Genomic DNA, 11,882 nt, shown 5'->3' with positions numbered 1-11,882 from the left:
CTTAGAGAGTGTGTACGTGAATACTCCATTCACTGCACCCCCTGACTCTTCAGAGCTACTCCCCTCCGAGGTTATGTGACCTGATGGCAGAAGCCTTGCCAAAGTGCAAGAGGTTGAGCGATATATCATTGCGGCTAGGGAAAAGAAAATCGAGAGCTTACGCAAGGTGGATCAACGAAGAGAGTTAAAAGCAAAAGCCCCCATGTCAATATCATTGCTAGGAGAGCAATGGAGTGCTCCTAAATTAGCGACCACTAAGGGTCAACCCATACAGAGCCACATTGCATCTAGTTCAAAAGACACCCCTAGCACCTCAATCCTAGATGGAGCGTTCCTAAATGAGAACTAGGAGTACGAACTAAAAATGGAAACTCTAACGGAACTATACACAAGTCACACATACCACGTGTGTTGGTTAGATGTCCTACAATCCACAATGGGTGCTACTAGTGTAGAGGATCACCAACAAAGAGTTTGTGAGGTCATCCATAGGGTTATTGAGCTAGAGAGACAGAACAAGGGGATCTACATGCCTTCAACGGGTCTCATGAAATTCTTCGATACAGGGAAGGCTAAACAACCAACCTTATCACAAATGGAGACTCCCTCGATAAGTCCAATGGATCCTCCATATGTTGTTTTGCCAGGGGTCTCAGTGCAATCTGAGCCCACAAGTGATAGCTTTACTTTTCCAAGTCTAGCTCATCTTTCCCTTGATGACATCACAACTACCATGCCTACCCCAATGATGGGCATGCCAAGAAACACGCCATGGACCTCATTTGTTAGTAAAGCGCCATTGCATGGTAGCTCAATGCCGACAAGAATCCCTACAAGTGTGTATCGATCATATGCACCTATGGGTCCTCATGCTCATGTACCTCCTATCCCTCCCATTGTTTCAACAACTTATGCTCGACAACCACAACATCCAAGCTCTTATTTCCATGGGACCATACCAGTTAGGATTAGCATGTCACATCCGACGCCTATTATGCCTAGGGCCACACATATGAACTTTGGGCCGCCACATGGCACAACACCGTACCAAACGTGGAACCCAAGGGCTTCCTATGCGCCCAGTCCAATGACAATACCTACTCCACATGTGGTCTCTGGAGCGCCTTCACCCATGGTGCCTGTTCACTTACGTGACTTGACAACATTTGCTCAAGCTATCGATCAATATATTGTTGAGAATATGTGTAACATGCCTGATAGAGAACCTAGAAGTAAGGTAGTACAAATAGCCAAGCTCACACAAAAATTTAGTGGAGACGGGGATGTGAGAAAGCATATCAAAGTGATTGAATAAATATCCGATTCTCTAGGAGAACACAATGACCTGCATAAGAGTAATTCTTTAAGCCTAACCTTAAGTGGGAAGGCAGGAGATTGGTATAGAACCCTAAGGGTGGAAGAAAAAACTATTTACCCTACTCTTAGGAGACTGTTCTTGAAAGAATACATACGACAGGGAGTGCTTTGGGGTGTAGCCTCTCAGCTCCAAAAAGCCCAACAAGAGGAAAGAGAGTCAGTGAGAGACTTAAATAGTCACTTGAAGCATTTGAATTCTCGTTGTAATCTAAATAAGTGCTTCAATAATCAATTGCTTGATAGATTCATTACAGGATCACGATGTGAGGATATCTACAATGGCCTAGTCACTAGAGGTATCACCACTTGGGAAGCAGTCACCACCAATGCAATCCAATCGGAGGATAATTTAATGATTCAAGGAGAAATACTGTCTGTTGAGCCTAAAGCTATTAGCTGCAAGCATCGGGGCATCAACCAATGGCCCTAAAGCCTATTGCTAAGGAGCCAAAGATATCTGAGATGACTTTAGCAGATTTCACCAAGGCCATTCAAGAGAGTCTTAGAGACAATCGTGCTCCGTAAAACAATGATATGTATCTGAAGGGAGAAACAATGGTGCTCAGTATGTTGTGGTCCGCATAGTACCAGTGAATTCCCTTCTTTTTTAGTAAAATTCAATGGGAATTGCAATGCTTGTGGGAGGTATGGTCATCAAGCTAAGGATTGCATAGTATTTAAGCGCGCAATGGCAAATACACCAACCTTAGCATGGATAGACACACCTGGCGTGCCTGCATTGATGCTGGCCCCACCTCTTGAACAAACATCCCAACACATGGTCCCTAGGGCCCCAAATGTTGTTCAAACAACACCCTTACCACCTCCAGTGCTAGGAGTGCAACCACCACATCCAAGAATCACGTCTATGAATCAAGTGGGTTGTGAGTCATCTATTGCTTGTTTGGAAGGCTGTGAGGAACATATAGACCCTAATATTGCCTATGGAATGGACATGCTTGAAGAAAGTCCACAATACTACATGGAGGACTATTGGGGACAAGTCAAACCTGTCTATCAAGTAGCTGCTCTTGCTTCAAGAGGCCAAAATATCAATCACTGCTAAGAGACCACCTCTTCAATGCTATGAGTGTGGAGGTCCACATTGTGTGGCCAAGTGTCCTATTAGGCTACAAAAGAATTCCACACTAATGCAAACCAATCAAGCGAGCACGTCTACAATGCCAATACTCATGTGTAATTGATGTGGCATAGATCATTTGATTGCCCAATGTCCAAATAATTCAAATGCACCGAAGATCAAGTCATTAAACTTGATTGAGGTTATTGAGGCGCCATCATAAACTACACCTGTGGTACCAGTAAACGTACTCACACGATCAATGCTCCAAAAACAAAATTATATTCTTGAAGAAAGAGACATGACATCAATTGACCAATCTCAAAAAAAGAAGAGAGCACGAAGGAAGAGATCGCAAAAAGCAGAGAAGTGAGACCCTAGTTCAAAGACCAACATAGGGACTGGTGATGGCCCTGTATATATGAATGACGCTGAAGAGGATTTTGATTCAGGTGAAACCGCGAAGACCAAAACAACTACTAAGAAAGAAACCAGCAAAAAAGATCGTCATGAGCCACAATGGCCAGGATCCAAGAAGAAGATAGGAACTTATCCAAACCCTACAAGGAGATCGAGCGGGTCAAGCAATTAAGGAGCTTGGTAGAAGATACCCAAAGGGATCTAGAGCCAGCACCTAGGCAGATCCAGATTACATAAACAGTGTTACCTACGCAACAACAACTTCAAAAAGTCCATAGACCCCTATCCATACCTAGAAAGTGACTTAAAGTCGTGGGAAAGTGGGCGTACTCACTTCTTGTTGGAAAGAATGTTTACAGAGGGATTACCTGACCCTATCAAAGAAATGGAGATCCCATCTTCCCCATGTCAAGGGACTGAAGCCCAAAAAGTGCCGTTAAATATTGCCAAATTGATGGATTTCATGGCTTCAAAAGTCACAACCACCATCATGTCCAAACTATATGGAGACCCTGAGCTATTCTTAGCTCTTTGAGCTTTCCTCAATGGAGAAGTGAAGGTCGGGCTACCACAATTTTCACAGATGGATGGAGCTAGGGAGATGCCAATAGAGGAGGAACACTTAGATCCACAACCCAACCTAGATGAGAACCTTGTTGTAGAAATACCTATTAACAAGTTGGGACAATACTTTGAGGGTGATGAATCCAATGCAACCATACCAATCACTACCAAGGGATTAACTGTGAAGGGAATCCTTGATGGTGAAACTGGGTTAGCATTGCGACTAAAAATTATTGGGAAACTATGGGAAGACCTCACCTTGGAACCACAACCATAGTAGTAAAAATGGCCAATGGGTCTATTGTTAAACCTATTGGGATGCTAGAAGATCTCAAGATCAAGGTCTTTGGATATAAAATAAGAATTACCTTTATTGTTATGGATCTCTCCAAGCACACTATGGCATCTGAGATGATCTTAGGACGTCATTTCGTGAGGGAAGCAAAAATGGTGCATGAATGGTCTAAAAACCATGTCTACTTGCAGTTCCAAGATTCTGTCATTCGAGTGGATCTTGTAACTGGTCCAGCACATCCTCTAGGAAATAGTTTTATAAATGATCATAGATATGACACCACAGTTCACTCATCCCTATTGCAGTATTGTTACACGTGTAAAGCGGACATTGATGCTGGGGAAGATTCTCCTTGGATGTACTACCTGGGATGACTGAGTCGGACAATGTGGATTGGGTCCACTAGCATCAACCATAGGCAGTTGGGGAAATAGGGGGATGACCTGGGTAACACCTGAGGGGATAAAATTCCACCACTCGTACCCTTAAATATGCTAGAAGCAATGCATATAGCTTCTGATGACCTATAAGATGAAGGTGTGACTGGCATTGGAACTAGTAGCGTCTCACAAGACTATAGCCCACACGATTTGGGGTCAGGATCATCAATTGAAATTGACTCTGAGGACGAATAATCTTAGTTAAATCTTAGTACAAATGTGGGGACAAACCATTCAGGGCCCAGTGGTACCCTAGATGACAATCTATCCAAGGGAACAGAAGACATAAGTAGCGATTCATCTAGTGACTCTTCACTAGAGATCGTCCGTAATTGAAAATCAGATAAGAAGAGTAAGAGATATAAGAGGCAACAATATCAAGCAAATGTGCGTGCTAGAATAAAGGAAAAGAAATCTATCACAAAATGACTTAATTATATAGGGGCATGTGATGCTCATTGAAAGTTGGTAGATAATTGGGGTGAATACCTTCAAAGCATTATGTGGTGTAGTCCACAACCCATTGACGTTCCACAAGTAGAGGCTACAAGAAGCTAAAGTTGAGCCGTACTATAAGGAGATGACAAAATCGCGAGTTTTCTCAACAACAAAAGGAATCGGAAGTGAAATCACAGTCCACAGAACAACGGAACCACACAGCCTTACACCCTGCACCTAAACATTTCAAATCCTACACCACAGAGGAACGTAAAGTTGTGTATACAAAGGCTCAAAGAAAACCCATCAATGGAAGAAGGCTAACTTTGGAGTTACACATGCATTCCACGTTGAAATGGACAAGGATTGGTTGGACTCTAACACACCTGTACGATACCCTATTGAGCTAAATAGCACCTATGGAAAAGTACTATATGACACCTTATTGGACACGAGTGCTAAGTATAATCTACTATCATATCGGTCATGGTGTTAGTTAGGAAATCCATCTCTATCTCAGAGTATTATCCAAGTCAAGGGTGTCAAAAAGAAAAAAATCACAATTTCTAGTATCTGGCACACTTTTGTCACTTATGAAAATGGGGTTGTAGCTCAAGATTTTTTGGTCATGCGTGTTGGACCTATGGAGGGCAACATAAACCTTGGACGCACGTGGATGTTGGAAAACAAATGCACTATTGATTGGGGTACTAGTAGTGTCATGACGCCACCATCGACTCTTACCTCTATCATTGAAGCAAAGTCACCTACGTTGCAGACTCTAGCAAAGTTGCAGGATAGCCAAGATTCACAAACCAAAGTGGTTAACTTGTCCTTTTCGGCTGCCCATGAACCTAGAGCTTCAACACTTGTAGTTGCAGCAAGCAGTAATATTGCAAGTACTCAACCTGCACGACCTAAGAGTACATATCAATGGGTCCCCAAGGCCTTACTTCTAGATACCTCAACCCTTCCATCCATTTCAAGAAAAACTTCTCATGGAAAACCAAGAGCGTGCTCTAGAGAGTCAAGAACAAATCACGATGGATTCCAAAACGACTATTAGAAGCCCACGGCTACTATGATGGAAATGATAAAATTTGGGTACCTAAACGTAAAATGTGTCTTTCCCTATCACCTACAAAACCATGTGAGTCAAAGCCAATGGCAGACCGTGGAAAGGGAAAGATCACAGAATGCTACACACTTATTCCAGAGCTAGTTTGGGTTCCAAGGCAAAACCAAATTATTCCACCTAGCTCAGGAAGGGGGGAGTCCCATGAAGCTTCTAGCTCCTCATGTAATGCATCCATAGAGGTAAAAGCTTCTCCACAGCCTCCATCTACAATAGTGGACCTCCATGAAGCAAAGGAATCTACACCTCCCAGTGTTCAACAATCACCTGATGAACCACTTCAAGTTCGATCCTGGGAGAGTACCTTACCACCCTTGCAACTCGATGAGGCACCTAAGGTAATAGAAAACTACTGGCAAAAATCCTCACCTATTACCAACTAGAACAATTGGTTTCAAAGGGTGACAAGCACATTTCAAACAGTATGACCTACGCAAGGAAGGGGGGAGTCCTCACTCATGTCAATATTTGGATCCCCATACTCTTAAATTTTCTTCCCAGACATCTGAACTCTGAAATTGAGGGACTGTATATACATAGCCTTATACTATCTCTAGCAAACCAAAAAAAAACAAATTGTAAAAGAGCAAGAGTGACTAGTAACGAGAGAGCACCCTATCAGATCCTACACATAAGTCCAAATTCACCATGTCACATCAAGCAGCACTTGAAAACAACTCTTATGTTTTAAAGACCTAACCAAATCTATCTGTATTCTCAAAGATGGCTAGTTCACCAGAGGCCTGTGCTTCTATTTTTTATGAAAGGTGTCCTTTTTATTTTTCTCAAGTGTTTCACATCTGCTATCCGTACTTTCTTGCCAATGGGATTTGGTAGAGGGACTTGCGCGTGAGAGAAATTTTGAAGAGTTAGAATGGGTGATACGTCTATGGATAACTAGTGATCCCTACCCAATAGTAAATGTGTCTTTTGCACAAGATGAGTATCCACGGATAGCGAGTTTCTTGATTAACACGCTTGTGCAAGAGGAGGATGAAGAAGAAATAATAGCGACTAAGGAAGACTATGGCCTCATGGAAAATGATTTTGTTTATTTAGATGATGAGGGTAGATGCCTAGCCTTAGGGATGCCACCCATTTTATATAATATCCTCTTTCCTTGATTCTAAAAGGGATGACAAATAGGTAGGTTAGGGTCTGGATTGTGTTTTGCGTTTGTTTTCTAGGAGTTTTAATCTTTTCACACTGACATGCCTCCTAGAGGTATAGTGCCTTGTTGTTTGATATTGTTATGTAGGACTTATATGGATTTTCATCCACATGGATGAGGACATCTGCTTCGACAAAATGAGAAACTCCATACCTCCAAGTGTACTACTTTCCATGATACATACTTGTGGATATGTATAATTGCTAATTGCGGGTTTTTATGGTTTGTTTGAGTGCAATAGTTATTTTTGTTATCTGCCATTATAGATGTATAAATTTGTCTTTGCTTAAGTTGATTGAACTAGAGTTTAATCTTATAGATGAGCCTTGAGATTAGGAGACCATGACTTTAGGTAACTCATTTGCTTGACCACTAGTCCTAGTTGATAAAATTATCTGAGTGTTTAAGACCTTAAGAATGTTTTAGGCATAGAGAAGCTTGCTCACTTAAACAAAAACAGACACTAGTGAGAATACCAAGGAAATGGAAGCAAAACACATAAGTGCCACAAATGAAAAATTTTACACTAGAAGGGAAATTCTCGCTTGATTTAGTACTTCACTCACATGTATTGTCTATGGTACTAAAGCCCTAGAGGTTCCTAGTGTGGGTGCTTTTAATTGAGAAGCAAAAACTCCCAGACATACAAAATAAGCACACACATCAAATAATTGTGAACCAAAGTAAAAACAAAAAAATGACATTTAAAAGACTTCCATTGAGATTATAGTTAAAATTTCAAGCTTTTGTTTGAAGTTGTGAGAGCTAGTTGGCTAATCAAAGTTGAAAAGCACAATTAGGGACTCTTGCATTTAGATAACTTCTTAGCTTAGCTAGTACTAGAGTAGTTGTTTTAACCTTAGTCATAAAGAACTAATTGATAAACTCGCCCATAAGCCCAAACTTCTCTTGATTATTTAATTTCATGAAAGTGCAATTTATTTGTCATTAATGGGAGTCTAGCATTTTATACATGTTGCATTTACTCATTTCCACATGCACCTTACATTCCTCTCATAATTTATTGCCATATAATTTTGCTTGCATAAAACAGTGACTTTGCCTTGCAGATTCAAATCCAGATGCACTACAACATGGACAAAACGGGCTTTCTCTCACTAGCTTCCAAGGGCGGAATCTACTTTAGGAAGGGGGGCATGTTACCACCAAGCGACCACCTTTTATGTAGCCATGGGCCGGGCTTATCGGACCCGCTAGTAGTGTACTATGTTATTGGCTGGGCTTGTCGATCGAGTAGGAATGGTTAAGAGTGATCGCCAATGAGATGGGCACTCTAAAACTGGAACCTATAATGTTTGGGTAAGATTGGCTAAGTGTGGGTGCCCAAATGTGAACGGGCAACCCCATATAAAAGTCAATCTAAACCTAAAATACCTCATTCTCTCATTTGTGCAATTGAAGAGTGCTCTTGCTCCATCTCCATCTTCTTCTTCATCTCCTTTTGTGTGTGTATGAGAGAGAGAGAGAGTGACCAAGCAGAGCAACGACACATCGGTGGCGAATGCAATTGAGTGCATCATGGCGGTAGCTCATTCTTCTTTGCGACAAGGAATCCTCCACGAAGGCGAGCGTAGGGCGGTGAGTGACATACCCTTGCTCTCTTGAGCTTGCTATATTAGTTTGGTTGTGCGCTTGCAGCCATTTGTGTCTCGCACACAGTGTATGGCAAGTCCCTTCCTTTGACATGTGCGACAAATGCGCACATGCATCATGGCTCTTTCTCTTAAGTATGGAGCCTGATTTACCCTTGTAATTTTTTGTGGTAAAAGCACACATTTGTAACGCCCCCATTATGAGGACAAGCCATCGTGCGTGAAGGAAAATCACTCACCGGAAACCAAAATTTTCACGGACAAGAATCGGGGGCAACTTTAGAGGCCTCGGGGGCGGAGGTCCCTGAGACTTTTTTTCGCCGAAATATTCCTTTTCGCCGGAATATTATGGCCGGACGGCGGCCGAAAATGGTCGGAAAACAACCGGTCGGTTGGCTGGTGGCCGGTAGTCATGGCCGATGGCCAGTAGTCAGAAGTCAATGGCCGGTGGCCAGTGGCCAGTGGCCGAATTCAAAAGTGGACTTGTCTTCTCAAGGGCGGCCACACATAGGCGGATTGGAGGGTCCGATTTGGACTTATTCGCACGAGGGCGGCTACACATGGTTGTCTCTCATAAGAGAGGGCAATCCTTTTGGCCTATAAAAGGAGGCCATTTCTACACACATTTCATAGTGTGAAGTTGATACAACAAGGTGAGTGTGAGGTGGTGAGAGTGAAGCAATGCGGGAGCTCTATCAAGGGTTTAATCCCTTTGTAAACTACTTCTTCTTTTGAAGTGCTAAAGCCATTGAGTGGCTGCTTTCCCGTGGACGTAGCCCACATTGGGTGAACCACGTATATCGTGTGTACTCTCTCTCTCTCTCTCTCTCTCTCTCTCTCTCTCTCTCTCTCTCTCTCTCTCTCTCTCTACTCTATAATCTCCTGTGTGTGAAATCTATCTCTCTCCATTAAGTAATCTACTCAAAAATCTATTTAGCTACGTCTTATTTTCTAACAACTGGTATCAGAGCAAGGTTTGCTCGTAGTTAAATTATCTCAAGGAAAGGATTCCTTGAATTGAGTGGGAGTTATGGCGGAGGAAGGGAAGCTCAAGATTGAGAAGTTCAACAGCAAAAACTACCAACATTGGAAGATGCAGATTGAAGACTATCTCTACCAGAAGGACCTCTATTTGCCACTAGGCGGTCTTGCGAAGAAGCCCGCAACAATGGCAGATGAAGCATGGATTGTCCTTGATCGAAAGGCACTGGAAACAATCCGGTTAAGCTTGGCATCAACGATGGCCTTCAATGTTTCGGAGATGAAGACCACGGAGGACTTGATGAAGTCACTTGACGACTTCTACGAGAAACCATCAGCATCCAATAAGGTATTTCTTATGAAGCATTTATTCAATGTAAAGATGGCAGAGAATGGTTCAGTTGCAGAACACCTAAATGACTTTAACACAAACATAAGTCAACTTCGATCGATAAAAATCAATTTCGATGACGAAGTGTGAGCTCTCCTTATACTATCATCTCTACCGGATAGTTGGGACAGCCTTGTGATGGCTGTAAGTAATTCTATCTCTGGTACAAATACTCTTAAGTTTGATGATGTTGTGGGTGTTCTCCTAAGTGAGGAAATACGAAGGAGAAGCACAGGAGAATCATCAAGTGCTGCATTGTCAGTGGAAACAAGAGGAAGGCCTAAGGAGAGGTTCAAAAACCAAAAGGGTCGTGATCGCTCAAGACGGAGCAAGTCACGCACAAAGTCAGTTCTTGAATGTTGGAACTGCGGCAAGAAGGGCCACGTCAAGAAGGATTGCTGGTCCAAGAAGAAAAAGGAGATAGAGTCTCAAGACAACAAGCCAACATCGGAGGCCAATGTGGCAGGTAAAGTAGAGCAAGATGCTCTAATTCTCTCATTAGACAATGTGTCTAATTCCTGGATAGTAGATTCCGGGGCTTCATTCCATGCGACACCACACAAGCAACATTTCCAAGACTACACGAAAGGTAATTTTGGGTATGTATACTTGGGAGATGATGAAGCTTGTGAGATTGTGGGCAAAGGTACAGTTTCTGTGAAAACTGCTAACGGAAATGAATGGAAGCTTAAAGATGTTAGGCATGTTCCTTCTCTTCGCAAAAATTTAATCTCTACAGGACAATTGGACGATGAAGGTCACAACATTGCACTCGGAAACAAATGGTGGAAGATCTCAAAGGGATCTTTGGTGGTTGCCAAGGGAGAAAAGGTCGGTACACTTTACTTGTGTACTGTTAGCACACAACCTTCAGCTTGTGCAGCAACTACAGAAGTTGATAGTGCAGTGTGGCACTATCGACTTGGGCATATGAGTGCCAAAGGAATGCAAATCCTTCAAACAAAGAAGCTTCTACCAGGTTTGAAAGAAGTGGACTTAGAGTTCTGTGAAGATTGTGTTTATGGTAAACAAAAGAGGGTAAAATTACAAAAATCAGGAAACGAAAGAAAAAATAAAAAACTTGAGTTGGTTCATTCTGATGTTTGGGGTCCTGCAAGTACACCATCACTTGGTGGCTCATTGTACTATGTAACATTCATAGACGATGCGACTAGAAAAACATGGGTTTATGTCATGAAGAATAAATCCGATGTATTTTCCATATTTCAAAGGTGGAAAGCCTTTGTGGAGAATGAAACAGGTATCAAGGTTAAATGCCTCAGATCCGACAATGGAGGCGAATATTGCAGCCAAGCTTTTGAAAGCTTTTGTTCTAGCAAAGGCATTCGGAGGCAAAGGACAACCCCAAGGACACCTCAACAAAATGGGATTTCGGAAAGGATGAACAGGACAATCATGGAACGAGCACGAAGCCTGCGGCTACATGCAAGCCTACCGCTTGAGCTTCGGGCGGAAGCTGTAAGTACGTCTGTGTACTTAATCAATCGGTCACCCTCAACGGCATTGGATGGGGGAGTTCCAGAAGAGGCATGGACAGGTAAACCGGTGAATTATGCATTTCTCAAAGTGTTTGGGTGTGAGGCTTTCATGCACATAGATAGAAGCCTAAGATCAAAGCTAGATGCAAAGTCCAAAAAGTATTTCTTCATTGGCTATGGAGAAGGAGACTTTGGGTATCGCCTATGGAATCCTGAAGATGGTAAAATCTTAAGGAGTAGGGATGTAATTTTTAACGAACAAAATATGTACAAAGATTACTTGGAAAGAAAACAAACAAAAGAAACAGGTGATGAGTACATGGAGCTTGAGGACGGTGAAGACTCAAGGACTACAAACGGTGACAATGTGCAACAACGTCAACCAAATGAGGAGCCTCAACCTATTCCCCGAAGATCTACAAGAGCAAGTAGACCTCTAGAAAGGTTTTTTCCTTCCTTCAACCATCTCTTGATCTC

Source organism: Adiantum capillus-veneris, chromosome 3 (genome assembly GCF_014529385.1).
Source record: "Adiantum capillus-veneris isolate H3 chromosome 3, ASM1452938v2, whole genome shotgun sequence".
Taxonomy (NCBI): Eukaryota; Viridiplantae; Streptophyta; class Polypodiopsida; order Polypodiales; family Pteridaceae; genus Adiantum; species Adiantum capillus-veneris.
Note: the sequence above shows the minus strand (reverse complement) of the source record.